At 36.5% G+C, this 21863-nt stretch overlaps 1 protein-coding gene across 2 annotated transcripts in view; it reads left to right on the top strand.

Moving 5' to 3' along the window:
* Positions 1-21863, top strand: part of LOC145524398 (uncharacterized) — a 1208145-nt gene that overhangs the window by 389797 nt on the left and 796485 nt on the right. For both annotated transcript variants that reach the window (XR_014067465.1, XM_081536537.1), the window contains one exon: positions 9922-10043. The gene's annotated coding sequence lies outside the window, so the exon portion shown is untranslated. The remainder of the gene's footprint in view (positions 1-9921; positions 10044-21863) is intronic.

Below are 21863 nucleotides of genomic sequence, written 5' to 3'. Positions count from 1 at the left end.
TACGGTGTAAATGCTATTTATAATAAATAGTTGTAAATACAATATAAATGTTATGTAAACAGTTGCCATGAATGACAGATTCAAATTTTAATTTCAGAACTTTCTGGAATTATTTTTTCAAATATTTTAAGTTTGCAGTTGGTTGAATCTGCAAATGCAGAACCAACGGATACAGAGGGCTGACTGTATCAGAAACTTAACTATGATTATAGCAATTCTTTGAACACAGACAAGATCAGTGATGTTCTACATCAGGCTGGGTGTTACTGGTTAAGTCCCATTCTTGATTAACTGTGTACTCTTATGTTACCAAGCTATTCCTACCAGATACCCATTATATTTGAGAAAGATACAAGGTTCATCAAGACCTATTTCAAGTTAAAAATGGAAGGCAACATCATTGAAGGGTGAGAGGTGAAATCTGCCAAGACATTTCCAGTGAAGGGGAAGAGCTCAGAAATTCCCAACCCGCATCCTTTTTAGGATCAGTTCAGTTCAGTTCATTAGCTCAGTTGTGTTTGACTCTTTGTGACCCCATGGACTGCAACATGCCAGGTTTTCCTCTCCATCACCAACTCCCAGAGCCTACTCACACTCATGTCCATTGAGTCAGTGATACCATCCAACCATCTCATCCTCTGTTGTCCCCTTCTCCTCCCGCTAGCATCAATCCTTCCAGGGAATATTCAGGACTGATTTCCTTTAGGATAGACTGGTTGGATCTCCTTGCTGTCCAAGGGACTCTCAAGAGTCTTCTCCAACACCACAGTTCAAAAGCATCAATTCTTCGGTGCTCAGCTTTCTTCACAGTCCAACTCTCACATCCATACGTGACTATTGGAAAAACCACAGCTTTGACTAGATGAACCTTTGTGGGCAAAGTAATATCTCTGCTTTTTAATATGCTGTCTAGGTTGGTCATAACTTTTTTCCAAGGAGCAAGCGTCTTTTAATTTCATGGTGCTTTTTAGGTAATTCACTGCATTTCCAAATGCCTAAATGTCACTCTATCTGCTTATCTGTCATAGACAGAATTATGACCTAAGATTCCCAGTCTCTGGGAAATACACGTCTTCTCCCAGTCAATCTAACTCAAGTGAGAGTGCTACTGTGTTCAGACTTTTCAGAATGTAATTAAGGTCTCAAATCAATTGACATTATAAAGGGAGAATGTCCTGCCTGAGACTGATCCAATCATGTGAGCCCTTAAAAGGATCTCGGATTTTCCCAGCTAAAAAGATTTGAAGTGTGAGAGGTGGTTCTCCGTTGCTGGTTTTGAAGATGGAGAGGGCATGTGAACTCTTGGAGATGAAACTGACCTCCATCTGACAACAAGCAATGCAATAGGGACCTGATTCTGACAACCATAAGGAACCAATTTGTGCCATCAAACTGAAAGAAGACTGCAAGGTTCTACTGAGAATGTGGCTGCGTGACATCTTGATTTTCAACCTGTAGGACCTTGAGCAGGGACTCCAGTAACACTGTGTCCACACTTCTGACCTACAGAACTGTGAGCTAATAAACAAGTATTGTTTTAAAGCCATTAAATATGCTGTGGTTTCTTAGACAGCAATAGAAAACTAATATACAATGTGACCGTGCTTTGAATGCATTTTTATTGCATTATTTGCTTTTTAGAATTTTGTCGTATAATTTTTCACACTATTACTGGATAATTGTATCAGTATAAATATTCCAATAAGCAATGTGTTATATCACGAAAGTGAAAGAGTTTGAATACAAAGGTACTAAAGTGATAAATGTTTCCTGCCAACATTCAGAAGAATTGTTTCTGAATCTTTGTCTAAGTACACATATTTCCATGACATTGAACAGATATTTGCCTAATTGCAACAGAAAAAAAGGCTTTTTACCCTCCTTCTATTAGGATCCCAGGAACTATACTTAGTTTTCCTTTGCACTTTTTAACTATGAGAAAGACTTAAGGGTCCAAAATCACAGATACACCAAGGTTGAGCTACTTTTATCTTTTAACCCATCTACCACTTCAAGGGAAGTTTCCATCAAGGTTTCCATGACATTCTTTCATTGATTTCTCAGTTTCCAAAACATTTTATGTCTGTCTATTTCCTTAATGCAGCTAAACCACACTTTAAAACCCTCCCTACCCTGGCAACAGCTCTGCTTCCTGGTAAATATTCACTTGTTTTAAAGTCAACTCTGGGTTGTATAGCCTGCAGTATACCCTGAAAACTTCATGGTCTGAAGTTGTTCCAGAGGTCTGAAGGCTTGCCTTTGCTCTGCTGGAGCAATTTAATGTCATTTAGATCCTCAGAGAAGGATAATGAAAACTTGCATGCCTTGGGAATCAGGACCATCTCCCCACCCCGCACCCCCACCCGTCTACTCCCTCCCTTTCTGTGCTCATCCTTTCACCTTTATCTCTCTTTCTTCTGCTGGGTGAACATACAGGCAGATCCTCAGAGTACATGTGATCATTCCAGGTTTCAGAGTCTAAATGGTGGCTGGTGAGGATTACTTGAGCCATCTTGCTCTGTGGAATGATCTATCATCTAATTGGTTCTCTTTTCCACTTTAGGAGAGGAAAAAAGAAAACTTTGTAGGAGAGAGTTACAGCTACAGAAACAACTTCTTTGTTTTTTGTCTTTTTGTTGTTGCACCAGATATAGTATTTCATCTATCTAAAATACTATCAGTTGTGAATGCATGTTATTTTTTAAAAAGAAGAGAACATACTGCCAGTTAAACCATGGTACAATGCTTTCTTAACTTTTAGAATTTTATGGAAATTGAGAGAATTCTTTTGAATTTAATTATGCAGAATTTTCTGAAAAATTATAAATCACCATTTTTTTATGTATAAGTAAAAAAAAATAAGCCAGTAAATTGAATATTGTGTTTCTAAATTTCACATTCACAGTACAACTTTTTCAGTAATTTTCAAGTTTGGAGTCATTGACATCTGTTTTTTATCCAGATGCTCCAAAGCACTGATGATAGAGAATTTTTTAAAAGAATCATTTTGTTTTAAATTACTAATACTGGGCTCTTGCACTTACATAATATAGGGCAAACCTACTCTTAGCTCTTTTATTTTGAAATTTTTTTCACAGCATTCAATCCCCTATCCTTTGATTATCTGTTCCTTATGCTTTAAGAGGTATCTTTCAAACAACTAAAACCCTTTTTCCTGAAATTTAAAGGTTGTACTTTGGACACATGTGCAGACTGTTGGAAGAACTGGCTCTTTAGGAGAGAACGAGTATAAAATGTTATTGATATTAGGATGCATCCATATTTCAGAGATGTTGGAAAGTGAAAAGACACCATCTAAAACTGAAATTAAATGTGTCAATATAATAGTGTCCTGCTGCCATTGTTCTTCTCTGGCAGACTTTTAGACACTAACTGTTTGTAAAATTATGTTGCAAACAAATTGCATTATGAGAACTTTCTCTTATTAAATTAGCACTGGGGACACAGCAAATCAATTATCTTTTCCTATTTTGTGGGTGTTTTCCGGTTTTGTTTCTATTTTTTCTGATGGCTATAGGAAGGTGCAACTTGTCCTGCCATACCTAGCTCATACTTTCTTCAAGACCCTTCAAAATGTGAAGCAATTCCTGATATGAAACAAACATGATGACCTTTCAAATTTTCTTCACATATAATGCTGAAAGATTATCCATTTTATATTCTTTCAAGTATCTAAATAAATAATATGTATTTTTATCTATGTAACACACATTGCATTCTAATAAAACATTTTATTTTCAGAGTTGGTTATACTGCTAAGTTTTACATCATAAATTTGACCACCTATCATACAATAAATTTGATGTCCCCCAAACCTGATATACAACATATTCAAAGTTGAATTTGTATTATTTTCCTTAAAACATATTTGTCAATTTCTTGTCTCCACACCTTCTATTTCTGTGGGAAAACTAAGAATTGCATCTATTGCTCCCTCCTCCCTCCCTTCATAACTGTTCAACTGTTTAATCATATAGATTCCTCCTTCCTATTATTTCCTGGAAGTGGCTCCCTTTCTCCTTTCCAAGATTATTTCTGCCCATCACCACTTCTATCTTGGATTAGTATGATAACCTCTTCACTGGTCTCCTTTTAACCAATCTATCTCCACTCACTCCAACATCCTTTCAGAGAAACTTAAAAAATATAAATACAATTATGTGTTCATGTGCTTAAAAGACTTCTAAGTTCTTCCTAAAACTTAAAGGAAAAACATGTGTCAGTTGTTCCACTGAACACAAAAGGCCCTTGATGGTCTGATTCTCCAATTATTACATATACAATACTCTTAATTTCTATTATATTAAATTATTTGTTTTACTCTGAGCATGTCAAGTAATTCCATGTATTCATACATTGCACATGCTGACCTATGGGCATACATGCTTTCCTCTTTAGCAAGTTAATGCCTACTTGTCCCTCAAAACTCAAGTCTAAACTTACAATTTTTGGTAAAAGTTTTCAAGCTTCTTAGTCTAGTTTATGTGACCTCCTTTCTGTATTTTCATGAAGCTCTGTACATCATACTTCTGTCATTACACTTAACTCCTGGTACTGTAATAATTAAATCATTCCTTCGGAAGTACCAGGAGTTAAGTGTAATGACAGAAGTATGACAGTTCAATCCCTGGGTTGGGAGGATCACCTGAGAAGGGAATGGCTACCCACTCCAGTATTATTTCCTGGAGAATTCCATGGACAGAGTAGTCTGGCGGGTACAATCCATAGGGTTGCAAAGAGTTGAACACAATTGAGTGACTAACACTTTCTTCTTCTTGTTCTGTACTATAAGCTACCAGAGAGAATAAACTAATTTCCTGTTGGAATGTTTAGTTATGTTGTTATTTGCTCTTTTGCTTACTTTAATTTTATATTTTCACCAAAACCACTGTGTTAAGCACTTATAAATATTTACTGAGCAAATTAGAAATTCCTTCTATTATAGTTAGTGAGAAGCACATCTGTTGGTCACCAAATCGTGGCTTTTGATACTTCACTCTGCCAAGTCCTGAGAATTCCGTGGAGGTGATATAGGGCACCTTTTAAGAACAAGGAGATCCTTTTGAGAACTTCTTTTTTGTTTTTTTTTTTAGTTTTTTTTTATTATTAATTTATTTATTTTAGTTGGAGGCTAATTACTTTACAATACTGTAGTGGTTTTTGCCATACACTGACATGAATCAGCCATGGGTTTACATGTGTTCCCCATCCTGAACCCCCCTCCCACCTCCCTCCCCATCCCATCCCTCTGGGTCATCCCATTGCACCAGCCCTGAGCACTTGTCTCATGCATCGAACCTGGACTGGCGTTCTGTTTCACATATGATGAGAACTTCTTGAGGTATTTTTGGAGTTTATTTGATGTTTTAAAGTGTGTATGTATGGATAAGGCTTTCATGAAGGTTAAAATTGTTATACAATATAAAGTGAGTAGCCAATTGCATAGGTATATCTGGCATAATCCATTTTCCCAACTATCAGTGGGAAGAAGAGCAATTTACTTTAGTGTTCAAATGTAATGACTGAACCCAACCTAATAAGATTGCTAGGATATTACATCAGCTGTGAGACTTCCTTTCACAAATACTCCATGGATACCCATTACCAAGATTTCTCAGGAAATTAGATTTATCCTTCAAGGTTGATTTCTAGAATTTTTAATTTTTTTTTTTTTTTTAACTTCACAGAATCCTGTTTGAAGTCACAGTTTCTTATGTTGCTATGTTTGCTATAGTTGGGCACCTTTTATTTCCAAGAAGTGTACTGTTCGTTGTAAGACTCTGTTTTCCCCAGAAATTGCTCAGTATTTGAGAAATGATGTCCTACCAAGAGCTATGAAACATGGAGGTCCAACATAGTTTGCCGTTTACTACATGGATTATCAAGGGGACCAAGATATAGATACCAAGGTGGCCTTGAATTTTAGCATAAAGTTCCCAGGGTATTGTAACCTTAGATCTGTGACTAGATTTCAGGGGGTCCTTGGAATTGTATGGGTAAGATTATGGGTTTATATTCCTTAATCTCTAGTTAAATTCAGCATTCTCTTCAGTTATTAAGGTAGGAAACAGTTTAGTAGGGTTAGAAGTACCTCTGATTTTTCACTTTAAAAGATCACAAGATTAATAACTCTTAACACTAAATCTATCAGCTTTTATACATAAATTTTCCTTACAAAGTCAAGTCATAGCACACACTTCAATACCTTAGACAGAAATTACACAGGAGAAATAGACATTTTTGTAGGTGAATTTGTAGAAGGTCAGTTTGTGTGTGTGTGTGTGTGTGTGTGTGTGTGTGTGTGTGTGTGTTAGCTGCTCATTTGCGTCCAATTCTTTGTGACCCCATGAACTGTGTGTAGCCACCAGGCTCTTCTGTCCATGGGATTCTCCAGGCAAGAATACTGGAATGGGTTTCCATTCCCTTCTCCAGGGGATCTTCCTAACCCAGAGGTTGAACCCAGGTCTCCTGCATTGGCAAGGAGATTCTTTACCATCTGAGCCACCAGAGAAGCCCCAGAAAGTCAGTTTACTACCAGCCTATTTGCCAAAAATCAAAGGGTAAATTTAATGAATTTATCCATTTTTAAAACTTGTTTTAAAAATCTTTGAAAATGATTATTTAGTTGGTCAATTTTTGTTTTAAAAGTATTCTTCCACTTTAAGAAATATAAAATATTTCTAAATTGAAGAGCCAAGGAGTGCTTAGCTGGTGTATGTAATAATCATACATATGTATTTCATTAGTAAGGTCATTTTATTATAATGACCCTGTTGGATTCATTCATTTTTCCAGAAGAATCACATGTGATGATTTAAACAGAGGCATAGAGAAATCTGTATGATTCAGCACTCAGTGAAAAATTGGGAAAGATCTGTGGAAAATCAACCAGATTAAAGATAACAGCATAAATGTGAGTCAAGAGGCAAGGTGGAGGCCACCTAGTCAGGGTTCAGCAGCAAGAACTTCACATACTTTATGGTCAATAAATTTATGAATCCTAGGCTGAATGGTTGGATTTTAACATAAAGTTCAAAGTCTCAAAGCTCTATACCAGATTACTCTTGACTTACCAGGCACTGGATAGATATTTGTCCTCTGTCGTAGTAGATATTAAGTACAGTCATACACCATACCTGCTTTCTGGCATTCTAAAATGATGATGATTCATTCCCAAATTAGCTTCTTTAGTATTGACCACTTCTCTGAACTTCATGTTTTTTAATATTTAATAGCTTAACATTTCCATGTGTACTTCTAATAGGCAATACACACTTAAAAAATGAATTACAAAATAGAACTGTTAACTTCTACCACCATCCTTAGCCTGCTTGTCACTGTCTTTCCCATTTTAAGAAAATAGCAACAGCACCAAATAAACACCTAGAAGGTTTCCTAGACTATTCAATGTATCTCAGCACCCATATTTAACCTATCAGCAAGTCCTAAAACTACCCGAGATCTATCCACATCTCATATCTACTATGATCATCTCTACTCAGGGCTACTATCTTTTATTGTCATGACTATTTAATTTGCTTTTTTTTTTTTTTTTGAATAAAGTCCTCTACTGAACTTTCATAATCCATTCCCCAATCTTCAATTTTTTTAAGTGTTAATCAAGTTAAATCACTTATCAATCAATTATATCACTTATTGGAGAATTTTAAAACTCTCACATGACTTTCAGTAAAAGCCTAGGCTCTATATGACCTGACCCCTGTCTACCTCTGCAGCTTCACTCCTTCCACTTTCTAACTTGTTCCTGTGTTTTGGCCTCAGAATAATTTTTCTGTGCCTTAATAATGGGTGCCCACCATCATGTCTTCCCATCAGACAGGTTGTTTTTGTCTGTCATGTTCTTGCCATTGATTTTTCTTTGATTACCAACTCTTTGCCATTTAGATCTGTTTATGGTCATCTTTTGTGAACACTGAAACCTATTTTTAATTTCTATATAGCAACAATCAGAGCTAATTTCTTGTTTGTGTATTGTTTTTATCTGTTGCAACATAAACTTAATGGGAAGAAAGTTTCTTATTCACTACCACATTCTTAGTGCCAGTATATACTGATGGTGCTCAGTCAGTCAGCCGTGTCTGACTTTGTGACCCTATGGACAATGGCCTGCCAGACTCCTCTGTCCATGGGATTCTTCAGGCAAGAATACTCCATTTCCTCCTAGAGGACATCTTCCTGACTCAGGAATGCAACCTGTGTCTCCTGCATTGGCAGGCAGATTCTTTACCAGTGAGCCACCTGGGAAGCCCGCCAGTATATATAAAACATAGTAACAAACTTAATAGGAATTTTGGAATTAGAATTAGTGACTTAGTATAATTGTTTAGATAAGTATTACTTCATCCCTGAATTATTTGACAGAATTGTGACAGGATCAATTAGAATGCAAAGGATTAAAACTGAGAGCTCAAAAATTGTTTGAACAATGCTAATTTACATGATACTTATGGGAAATTATTGTTTCATTACTACTACTCCTTCTTAAATTAGTTAGCAACTTATCCTAAAGTATTTTAATATACATTTTGCCATTTGTTTTGGAGGAATAAACTACAACATGATGATACTAGTATATCATGAGTTTATGGCATAAGTCACATCTTTGTAAGATTTTATTGAAACTCCTGTCATTGCTACATTGTTTGGAGGAAATTTCAGATACATAATTTTTTTTCTTACAATACTTCACTTGAAGTAGCAGCCTAAATTCATGTTGTTTCTCTGCCAAGAATCAAACATCTTTCCATAAAGGCATTGTACTCTCCTTGCTTAAGAATTTTTTATTGACTTCATTTAGTTTGCTCTTAGGCAAGAATGAAGATATGACAGACTTTCACAAGCTGGTCTTATATAGCTACTCATACAAAATTGTGGCAATCTTCATAAAAGTAAACTTTCATACAAAGCTTGCCAAACTTGTTGGATTCTATGGAGAAATATATCTATCTCTTTATCTCTCTACATATATATAAATATATATATATAGTACATACATATATATAATGAGTAACAAAGTAAATACTCATAAACAACCATTTTCATTATAATAAACCTAGTATGGGGTCTTTTTTTTTCTGTTTCAGTACTCTATTAAGTAAGAATTTTTATTGAAAATTTAAGTAAACCGGTAGAAATAAATATAGCCTTTTGGATGTTGAAAATGTTGCTCAGTGTAGCAAATTCCAAAAAATAATGAAAATTGTATATAAATATGAAATATCCACTATTACTTTGAATGCTATAAACAAATTTATAACAGATGAGAAACACCATGCCATTTTGATCTTGATAGAAATTTAAGATGTAAAATCTATTTAATAATAAATTTTAACACTGTTATCTATCATTTATTACATACCTATTGTGTTACAGGGACAGTACCAAGCATTTTATATAAATTCTTTAATCTAATTATCACAATTCCCATAGTAGCCAGCCTAAACTATTCGAAATTGACAAATGAAGTAACTAAGGCTCTGAGAAGTGACTTGAAAACTTGAAAGTTCAAACTCAGGTCCATCTGTCTGACTATAAAGCTTCTTCAAGTTCTCCAGGCATATCATGCGTGATTGACTTGGCCAGAATTGTTAGGGAAGTGAATTTGTTTTTAACTATTATGGTTGAAGTTTATAAACATTCAGGGCAAAAACTATGAAATGCCATTTAGGCCCAGGAGCAGAAGGTTAAATGGCCCAAAACTTCGCTCAATTCTCATTAAGCTGACACATATAGCATTTTGTGTTCAAGGTAACAATTTAGGAAGGAAATGAACCTAAGAGTTTATATTTTTCAAGAGTGGAGACTCATTTTCAGGGGGGTGCAAAATATAAAGCAACTGAAATTCTTGGACTGATTCTCCAATACACTCTTCTGTTTCAGCACCTCATCCTGCATGTCCAACAGAGCAGTACTTTTTGAACTGGCCTCTCTATCTCAGGTCCTCCCTGTTCAGTCTCCAAGCTCAGGTGGCGGATGCATTCTTCTAAAGCATTACGGTAAAGGTAAGCTCTTTGAAGATACAACCTAGATTCCTAATGATGCATTGTATATGAGAGCCACTAAGTAATTAGGTGTGGTCTCTTCCAGACCTCAGGGTCTCTTCCTTCTCTCTTTCCAGGGAAAAATAGTGTGGGGGCAAGGATCATGTAGGCTGTCCAGTCAATTGTTTATTCCACAGCAGGCTGGTAGTCTCTGCAACATCTAAGTTAAACTCTTTTTAGTATCATGTTGTATACGTGACATATCATATGCGTGTTAATATATGATATACATTTCACATGTATTTTTGTTTTCTATATGATATTACACATATACTTTATCTTTAAAAGTGCACTGGGAGAATGACTAAATGAAAATTATGCACCATAATAAGTACTGGTGAAGATATAGAGTGACCAAAATTTTCATCACAATTAGGGAAAGTATAAATTAGTACAACCACTTTGAAAAATGGTTTGGCAGCATTTACTAATTTATGTAACTTAATATATGTATGTTATATACCCAGGAGAAATGCACACATATGTGTGTCAAAGGATATGTACTATAATATTCATAGAAATACTATTCATAACAGTTTCAAATTGGATGAAATTTACATGATACAATGAGATGTGTGGCATGATTATGAATAAGATACTACATGGCTGGAATTTTATAAATATTATGTTGATTAAAATTAACCAGACACAGAAGCATATACACTACATGATTGTATTTATATAAAGTTCAATGAAATACAAAGCTCATCTGTGGTATTAGAAAACAAGATATGGTTACATAGAAGTGGTGATGGAGAAGTTAGTATTAGGTAACCATTAGGTTCTAGTTATGTTCTATTCCTTAATCTTATTGTTGGTTACTTAGGTGCATTTGTTTTGTAAAAATAAAAAAAACAAAGCATCAGTCCATTCAATTTGATCTGTGTACTTTTGCACATGCATGCTAAAATTCAATACAATTTAAAAAGTTTTCAAAAATCCACTTTTCTTTTTGGAATATGGAATTTGAAACACGTTTAGCTGACACATGCAGTTTTAAAATCTATTGCATAAAATTTCCTTGTTTCTCCATATGGGCTAATCCATATAGTCCATTTCTCTTAAGTTACTGGAATGGAAAGGTCAAAAATGCTTATCTTCTTGTGAGTCACACCAAGTCTCATTTAGTTTAATCCTGCTGCACTTCTGGTGTGACTTCAGGGTCTTCTGAGAAAGAGCAGTTGTCTCTACAGAAACCATCCCCATTTACTCAGTGTGGACTGGAATTCCATTCTGGGTCTTTGTTCTGTTGTAAGCTTTTATGTTTTAATGAGCTTTCACCTAATGGAGTAATATTTTGACTAATTTATATTAAAAAGTATTTTCTAAGAATCAGTATGAGGTTCACTAAGTCAGAAAGTAGGAACGATACTAGTGAAAGAGAAGTATGGAAAACTCATAAAATGGAAATGTGGATACTTCTCCAGTATCAGAATTGGGCCCAGGGTTTACAGTCTGCCCCCTAACAGGATGGAAGTAGAGAAGATTTCTGAGTTAAATTAATATTATCCATTTTATCTTTAACGTACATGTGTGAATCTACTAGTAACTTGAGGACAGTGCTTCAAAAGCTGCAATAGTCAATAGAACTGAAAAATAGCAGAGCTGTCTGCAGCAACACCTTCTCCTCCCCCCATCATGCCTAAACTTCTTTCTTCAACAAAGGAGCTAGTAGGTAAATAACATATATTTCAAAACATTTTTTACATTAGAGTTACTCCAGATGAAGAATTCACAAAACTTTCATTAAACTGCAAAATAATTTTTATTGAAAAGTCATAGATTTTTACTGCCATATTCTCTTTGTTTCTCTTATTTCAGATACATATGTGATTACATTGCATATTTATACTCTTGAACAAGATACGTGACATATAACATGGAAACGTGTAGATATATCTATTTAGATATACTTTTATTTAGGAGAAAAAAGTAAAAATAAACTTCCATGAGTCCAATGCAAATAGAAAGGACCTCATCTGTCACCATCAGTTTCTCATATACTTCTTGCCTTCTCCACTTCACTACCCTAATTTTTAAGTTATTGCTAAACACCAACTTTCCCTGTTCTAGAAACTTCTACAGTCATTCTGCTGACACATGTTCTGCCAAAAAATAAAAAAAACATAATCATGAATGACCAGGGAGAGTGGAGAAGGGTTGCTAGTATAGCATATTCTGCCATCTCTGACCCTTCATTCATAGGTTTTGGGGATAAGAGACACAGGATAAAAAAGAAAAATGTTTCAGTTGCTACATATATATCCAAACTAATTTTTGAAACAAGTTTAAGCTTCCTACTAGTTTGATAAATGATATGATTTCACTGTTGAATAATCTTGAAGGATCGACACTAGTCCATCTCTATCTCAGATTCTATTTTTATCCTTCTTTTTCATACATTTTTAGAACATAAAACATTGTATACACATGTGTGCAAGCTGGATAAACCCCCAACAAATAAACAGCCATGAGAATATATACTAAAGGATCTCATAGTTAAATGGCCTATTTGATCCTAAATGACAGATCGGAGAAGAGTCATGTAAAAGGCCAGCCAGTAATTCTCATCTTCCTGAAAACCTGGACTACACTAGTCTTAGGGCTTCTCAGGTGGTGCTAGTAGTAAAGAACCCACTTGCCAATGCAAATAGATGTAAGAGATGCAGGTTTGATCCCTGGGTCGGAAAGATCCCCTGGAGGAGGACACGGCAACCCACTCCTCTGGTGTGACTCTGGCGTGACTTCAGGGTCTACTGAGAAAAACTGAGTGTCTCTGCAAACACCATCCCCATTTGCTCGGTGTGAATTGGAATTCCATTCTGGGTCTTTTTTCTGTTGTTAAACTTTAATGTTTTAATGAACTTTCACCTAATGGAGTAATATTTTGACTTATTTAGAGTAAAAAGTATTATCTAAGAGTCAGCATGAGGTTCACTAAGATATTATTCTTAGTGACAGGTTCACTAAGAACCACTCCAGTATTCTTGCCTGGAGAATTCCCTTGGACAGAGGAGCCTGGCAAGCTACAGTTCCATGGGGTCGCGAAGAGGTGGACATGACTGAAGCAACTTAGCATGCACCCTTGCTCACTAGGTTTAAGACAATGTATTTCACAAATGACAACCATATACTCTTTCTTGAAGTACAATAAGGAAGATAACAGTAAGAGATTTTAAAGCAGTTAGGAATTCCTTTTTTTTTTCTCCTAAATAGAGCTTTTAAATGAATGCATATGTATTTGCTAGTAATAGCCATAATCTGCAGTTTGCAAGGGGTTCCCTGGTGGCTCAGACAGTAAAGCAGTTTGAAAAATTATTCTTCCATATGCATACTGCCACCTGCTGGTAGTTGAGTGTATATCTGCGCACAAGAAGTCATAAATGCGAACTTTTCAGGATGAGGTTGTTCTAGAACTCAAAGATCAGGCTTTAGATTTCAAATTAGTTTTTATATTTCTTATTATAAAAATGCATTTTTATCAGATCTAGATGCAAGGAAACACTTCTGAACATAATAGTGACTTTTAAATACAGATTTTGTATTTCAAATAAATCCTTTTTTTTGACAATATAAAGCAATACTAGTGACATATATGGTCAGCTTTACATAATGCATTGTACATGATCATTGTACATTGTACACGATTTCTAGTCATTTTGTATGGTTTTTAATTTACAAATTCATCAAAATTAAAACTATCTGATACATTTAATAGTAACTATCATTAATGTGGAGAATGAAAAGAATTGCATCTCTTTTAAATCTTATAACAATATTATGAGGCATTTACAGAAATGTCCCCATCTCAAAAATAAGTTCAAGGACACAAAACTGATGTAGAAATAGATCACTGAATATTATGAAATATTAGACAAAGCACTTTTAAATTAAGCTAGTTCTTTAAAATTGTTCATCTGGACTTTGATCAGTTGTGTCCATGCAGAAGCTGGAAATAATTTTATTCTTTAGTAATAAAGCTCATTATGATTATACATTAATTCTAAAGAGCCCTATGTGGAGAAAATACACACAAAGCTCTCTGGCTTGCTTAAAAACAGAGGATTAAGCAAGATACATAGTTATTTAATAGTATATATAGCCAGTATAGGCCTAAAAAAGAAAATTTAGACATTTTTAAAAAAGGTCATGTACTATGGATTTAAATATAGAAAACAAAAAAATGTTTAAAAGCCTGTCTATGATGATATCTGTGTAATTAATAGAAATAGATTTTTTTTTCCAGATTGATTGTGGTGATTAAATTATTAGCAGAGTAGCAGGAAAATTCTTAGAACATACATTTAGGGGACTAGGTAATTTCTAACAAAGATATATTAATCCATTTTTTAAAAAGCCTGTCACAAATACTGAGTATTGTCCCTTACTGTGTATCCACTTACATTGATTTGAGAGACATAGATGATATTAAAAGGTTGAAAACCTGATTTATTTCACCATGCTGCCCCAGAAGGCACAGCTTTAGACTTAACATATTTATAGTAACCATATGTTCTTTATTTTATGGGATAGTCAGGACATCATAGAATTAATATGCTTCTCAATAAAGATGATCACTTAAATTCATAACTAATATGATTTTACTTTTATGCCCTTAGAATATATTATTTACATGCACTCTATTTATATTTGGCCAATGTAATTATTCTTTATGTTATTAAGCTGTTTTAAGATCAAGGATTTTATTTTAGCTGTATTAAAGAACAAGCATCCAGAATGAAGACCTTGCATTTTTCATTACATCTGGAAACATCCCACGTAATGAAATGATGTAAAATGTGGCTCTCTCTCTGCAGTAGGTTTTAGTACCAATTGAAAATCTGCTCTGCAACTGCCCTTTAAGTAGCTCACTAAGTTGTTACTACACATTTAGGTGTTTATTATTTTATTCAGAGTGAACATAAGCTTTATCCTCTTATAATTAGATTACTCTGTAGTAATCTATGTCTATTCTGAGTGTTTGTATAGGGGACTTATAACATTTCATACATTCATGTTTTATGAAACTTAAGACAAAGTGATTCTGAAGGGTGAAACAGAGGCACACTTCATCTACATTACTATTATGCCTATCTACATGATGTGATGCCATTTTTTTTCTCAAGTGGACCCAAGGTAAAGCTCATTTCTCATGCTTTCTAGATGATTCCACAAACCATACATTTGCAGACTCCAGTTCCAGGGTATTGCAAGATAAAGCAAACTCTGTATTAAAAAGCTTATTTTTCCCTCCACAATGTTGACATTTAAGTTTAACAGCTGTACCAACTTTATAACACATTCCATATATGAGTTATTTCTTCTTTTCTCAAATTTAACTATCATCAAATCCACACATAACTCAAGCTACACTCTCAAAACTGAACTCCAAACCATTTTTCCAACTGTGTGCAGGATGTTTTTCTCTAATTATCTGTTAAATTAACCCACATTTCTTATGGAACTTCAGTGAAACCACCACCCATTGCCACCACTAAATGCTGCACTCCTGCCAAAAGAGGACACATATATGGATAAGACACAGGCTGTACCCTCCAAAAACTTACAATCTGAGATGCAGAGAGTTACACATAGAGATGTGTTGATAGATGTTTAACAACTAGCTCTTCAGGGAAAGAGAGAGCCTGATAAGAAGCATTTGCCAATTTCTATGGTGTAAATGCTTGCACCATGACTGGTTTCAAACTGTCAACTTGTGTCACTGAACTAGGGCTAGGGAAAAAAAATGTGCATACTTAATCCATGCAAGCTGGTAAAAGCCAGCTGTAGCAAAACATTGGTGATGCAGGGGTTTTTTCTAGCACCGTGTGTTAAGTGATTTTATTGAGGCATGTCATAGTGCTGAGGAAACATAAGAGCACTGGGGGTGGGAAGCTGGCGTTAACCAGAACCAGACAAGGCTTCATTAACCCAAACTCCGCCTCATCTTAGTACCTCTTCAGCTTGATTCTCATCCTGATCTGCTGCTCATATTAACACGTAAGAGTATTTTTGCCAATTACTTAGAAGACATAAAATCTTAGATTTACTATTATTTATTATTCCTTTCCCCACAAACATACATTCAGTTGTGAAGCCCTTTACTTCTGCCTTTCTTAAAACGTTGATACAGGTTCCACAACTTTGATTCCCGCGGACACAACCCCTTCACCCTGGTTCAAGACATCTCTTATTACCAATATCAATCAAACATATACTTTCAACCTACTGAAAGAGATGTTTTACCTCCATCTTGCCATCTCTTATATATTTACATTTTCATTTTAATTATTTATCTATCATTATGAATCCTCCTTCAATCACAATTTGCTTGAGGGCAAACAGTATCTTTGGCTTCCCCCCATGGTGCTAGCGGTGAAAGAACTCACCTGTCAATGCAAGAGACATGAGAGACCTGAGTTCTTCCCTGTGTCGGCAAGATCCCCTGGAGGAGGACACAGAAACTCACTCCAGCATTCTCGCCTGGAGAATCACATGGAAAGAGGAGCCTGGCGGCTACACTTCATGGGGTCTCAAAGAGCCAGACACTACTGAAGTGACCTAGCACACAGGCACAGTGTCTTACTCTTCACTGTACCCATAGGACCTAGGAAAGCCTCTCACATGATGTTATTCCCAGTAGATAACGGTTGAATAAATGAATTTCTAGACAAATATGTTTATTTACATAAGGAATGAGTGCTTATTCCTTATTTATTCTTTAACTATCATTCCCTTTCATTTCTACTTCAATTTTTCTTTCCTGCAGCAGACACTCCAAATTTCTGTTAACTGCTTTAATCATGAGTATGGGCTAAGATATGTTGCAGTCACTAATTGGCCAAGTATGTTAGTGGCTTAAAACTACAAAAGTTTACTTATTTATTGCTTGCAATCACATCCAGAACAGATTAGCCAGGCTAATATGATCATTAAATCAACCAGAGAGCTAAGTTGATTTAGGCATCATCAATTTTTTTAATATTTGCTTTTGTGTTAGTTTCTGCTATACAGCAGAGTGAATCAGCCACACATATACATATATCCCCTCTTCCTTGGATTTCCTTTCTATTTAGGTCACCACAGAGCATTAAGTGGGCTTCCCTGGTGGCTCAGATGGTAACAAATCTGCCTGCAATGCAGGACATCTGGGTTCGATCCCTGTGTCAGGCTGATCCCCTGGAGGAGGGAATGGCAACCCACTCCAGTATTCTTGCCTGGAGAATTCCATGGACATAGCAGCCTAGCAGGCTATGGTCCAGGGGGTTGCAAAGAGTTGGACATGACTGAGTGACTAACACACACACACACACACACAGAGCATTGAGTCGAGTGCCCTGTGCTATACAGTCTGTTCTCATCTCTATTTTATATATAATAGAGTATACATGCCAATCCCAATCTCCTAATCCACCCCCCTTTCCCTTCCCCTCTTGGTATCCATATATTTGTTCTCTACATCTGTGTCTGTTTTTCTGCTTTGCAAATAAGTTCATCAATACCGTTTTCTAGATTCCACATATATGTGTTAATATGCAATATTTGTATTTTTCTCTTTCTGTCTTACTTCACTTTTTATGATAGTCTCTAGGTCCATCCAAGTCTCTGCAAATGAAACAATTTTGCTACTTTTTTTGGCTGAGTAACATTCAGCAAGATTATGCTCAAATTCCTTTGAGCTAGGCTTCAGCAATATGTGAACCGAGAACTTCCAGCTGTACAAGCTGGATTTAGAAAAAGCAGAGGAACCAGAGATCAAATTGCCAACATATGCTAGATCATAGAAAAAGCAAGGGAATTCCAAAAGACATCTACTTCTACTTCATTGACTACACTAAAGCCTTTGACTGTATGGATCACAACAAACTGTGGGATATTCTTAGTGAGATGGGAATACCAGAACACATTACCTGCCTCCTGAGAAAACTGTGTGCAGGACAAAAAGCAACAGTTAGAACTGGACATGGAACAACAAACTGGTTCAAAATTGGGAAAGGAGTATACATCAAAGCTGTATACTGACACCCTGCTTATTTAACTTATATGCAGATGTATCATGCAAAATGCCAGGCTGGATGAATCACAAACTGGAATCAAGATTGACGGGAGAAATACAAACAATCTCAGATATCCAGATGATACCACTTTAATGGCAGAAAGTGAAGCGGAACTAAAGAGCCTCTTGATGAAGGTGAAAAAGGAGAGTGAAAAAGCTGGCTTATGCAACATTCAGAAAATGAAGATAATGGCATCTGGTCCTATCACTTTGTGGCAAATAGATGGGGGAAATGTGGAACAGTGTCAGATTTCATTTCCTTGGGCTACAAAATCAATGTGGATGGTGACTGCAGCCACGAAACTGAAAGATGCTTGCTCCTTGGAAGAATAGCTATGATAAACCTAGACAGTATATTAAAAAGCAGAGACATCACTTTGCCAACCAAAGTCCATATAGTCAAAGCTACGGTTTTTCCAGTAGTCATGTATATATGTGAGAGTAGGACCATAAAGAAGACTGAGCTTTGAAGAATTGATGCTTTTGAACTGTGGTGTTGGAGAAGATTCTTGAGAATCCCTTGGACAGCAAGAAGAGCAAACCAGTCAATCCTAAAGGAAATCAGCCCTGAATATTCATTAGAAGGACTAGTGCTGAAACCTAAGCTCCAATACCTTGGCCACCTGATGCAAAGAGTCGACTCATTGGAAAATTCTGGGAAAGATTGAGAGGAAGAGGAGAAGGGGTTGAGAGAGGATGAGATTGTTGGATGGCATCACTGACTCAATGGACATGAGTTTGAGCAAACTCCAGGAGATAGTGAAGGACAGGGAAGCCTTATGTGCTGCAGTTCATGGGATCAGAAAGAGTCAAACATGACTCAGTGACTGAACAACAATATTCATCTTGATTCATGCTTCCACAATCACTGAGGCAAGGAGAGTGCCACAGTGCCCCATACTGGTAACTAGGTGTATTCACCTGAAAGTTACTTATCTTTTATGCTCACATTTTACCAGCCAAAGCGAGTCACATGGACCCAAGGAAGGTTTTTGATTTCCTAGGGCTGCTTCTGCTGTACAGATTATCATAAGCTTAGTGGCTTAAAAAAACAAACAAAAATGTATTCTGTCACAGTTTTGGAGGCTAGACATCCGAAATCAAAGTGTAGACAGGGTCGTGTTTCCCCTGAAGCCTCTTGTGAAGGCTTCTTCCTTGTCCCTCCCGGGTTCTAGTGACCCTAAGTATTTCTGAGCTTATTACTGTATCCAATATAGCCAATATAAACATATTGTCATGTATGTCCAATGTCTCCATGTGTCTTCACGTGGTTTCCTCCTCTGTGTCTGAGTGTCTTTTCTGGTTGTCATTGGCCTGAGAGTCCAACTGGATAGTCTAGGATGACCTCATCTCAAAATCCTTTATTTAATTTCATCTGCAAAAACACTTTTTATAGCCTTCACAGTTTCTAGGGATTAGGACTTGGGAGGCCACCATTCAATTACCACACCAGGCATGTGTCCCATGCCCCACTTCAAATATTGTTAAAGATAATTATGATAAAAGAAAAACTTCCCAGAAGGCTGCATCAGAAGCTGTGGAAAACTGTTCAAATAAGATACATGTAGGGAATGGAAATAGGGCAAGGTATATTGCCTATTTCTGGAGAAGGGTGCTGTTGGAATATTGACCCAGAGGGATCTCAGGAGTGGTAAATATCAGAGTCTGCCAGTTGGCTCACATTCTGTCATTCTGGAATATGCCATTATTGTGAACCTGTTGTATCTCTGCAAGATGAATGTGTGGGGAACTGATAATTTATCTTAAGTTCATATGTCCCTGGATCTAAGGAAGTCACAGCTGAGTGAGATAAAGAGACTACTGTGCATCATCCCTAATGTAGAGATTATCACATGCCACCCAGAGACCCCACACTGTGTGCTTGTGCCTTGACTCTTGTATTTTGGGATTTCCTTCCTTGGAGGACAGAATAAATTTATATTGCATTCTGAAAGATTGGTATACTTATTTGGGGACCAGCAAGGAATACTGTAAGGCATGTGTGTGTGCTCAGTGGTTAAGTCTGACTCTTTTGTGGTCCCATGGACTGTGGGCCACCAGGCTCCTCTGTCCATGGGATTTCCCAGGCAAGAATACTGGAGTGGGTTGCCATTTCCTTCTCCAGGGGATCTTTCTGACCCAGGAATCAAACCTGCATATCTCCTGCGGCGTCTCCTGCATCGCAGGCAGATTCTTTACTGCTGAGTCACCTGGGGAGGCTGATACTGTGATAGACAGTGGTATTAATAGGTATGTTACAGTTGTGTTTTCTGCACATAGTAGAAATGTACCCCTTCACCCACTTGAAGTTATGCTTGACCATGTCTTATATGGCTAATGAAATGTGACCAGAATTGCCATGTAATAGTTTCAAGAATCTTTAAAGATCTTTCTTCTTTCATAGCAACTGATGCTAATCAGAATGTCTCAAAAGTAATTCAGGAAAATGTAAATGTGTCTGAAATACTTTTAAGTATTTATAGCCTTTATTTTTCATTAGTAAACATGCTTTTGTTTGTAGGGAAGTTCTATCTGGTGTATGTCACTATCTAACCAACAATTTTGGCTTTGATTCTTCTTTATTATTTATGAATTCAGAACCAAGAAGGATGTTACAAAAGGTACTGATGGAAACCTAATTTTGTCTATCTAATTGCTCCTTGGAGAAGGCAATAGCACCCCACTCCAGTACTCTTGCCTGGAAAAATCCCAAGGACGGAGGAGCCTAGTAGGCTGCCATCTATGGGGTCGCACAGAGTCGGACACGAGTGAGTGACTTCACTTTCACTTTTCACTTTCATGTGTTGGAGAAGGAAATGGCAACCCACTCCTGTATTCTTGCTTGGAAAATCCCAGGGACGGAGGAGCCTGGTGGGCTGCCATCTATGGGGTCGCACAGAGTCGGACACGACTGAAGCGACTTAGTAGCAGCAGCAGCAATTGATCCTCAAAAAGTGCGGGTTCTAAGCTGCTTCAGTTGTATCCAATTCTGTGAGACCCTATGGACTGTAGCCACCAAGCTCCTCTGTCCTTAGGATTCTCCAGGCAAGAATACTGGAGTGTATTGCCCTGCCCTCCTCCAGGGGCTCTTCCCGACCCAGGAATTGAACCATCATCTCTTAAATCTACTTGCATCGACAGGCGGATTCTTTACCACTAGCGCCACTTGGGAAGCCTCCCCTCAAGAGTAAGCTTATAGAAAAGAAAACGTTTAATGTGGTAGGCAGCACCAGACCCAAGTATATTCACGAGAACATCTTTGATCAAACACCATTCAGGGCCAAATTATGGCACTGTCTATACTTTTCCTATACCAAAGTCATTTTTTTTGGTGGATGTCTTTTCATAAAGTGATGAAATGAGCAGTACTAGATTGAAGAAAAATATTTAAATTCTGGAGCTCTGGAGTTCATGTTAGCAAAAGCAACTCAAATTTGCCATGATGGCGTCTGATTTAAGTAAAAAATATTTTAAAAATAATTATAATGGATATACTGTTTTAAAGTTAAAGTAACCTCATATTATTTAAGTATTTTTGAAAGGGTAATCAGTTCCTGTATTTTGCTTTTGAACTAACTTAAGATGGTGAATTAACAATTTATCATCAACATCCGTGAACACTCCAAGCACTTAATCTGATCAGTGTCAGACATACTCCACTTCTTTACTTTTATTTAACTGCAGAAACAGCCAGAGAATCTGGCTCACTGAGTGAGAACAGTCTC

The sequence above is a fragment of the Giraffa tippelskirchi genome, chromosome 10, assembly GCF_054371585.1.
Source record: "Giraffa tippelskirchi isolate mGirTip1 chromosome 10, T2T-mGirTip1v1.2.pri, whole genome shotgun sequence".
In the NCBI taxonomy this organism is placed as follows: Eukaryota; Metazoa; Chordata; class Mammalia; order Artiodactyla; family Giraffidae; genus Giraffa; species Giraffa tippelskirchi.
This window is presented reverse-complemented; position numbering and strand designations above follow the sequence as displayed.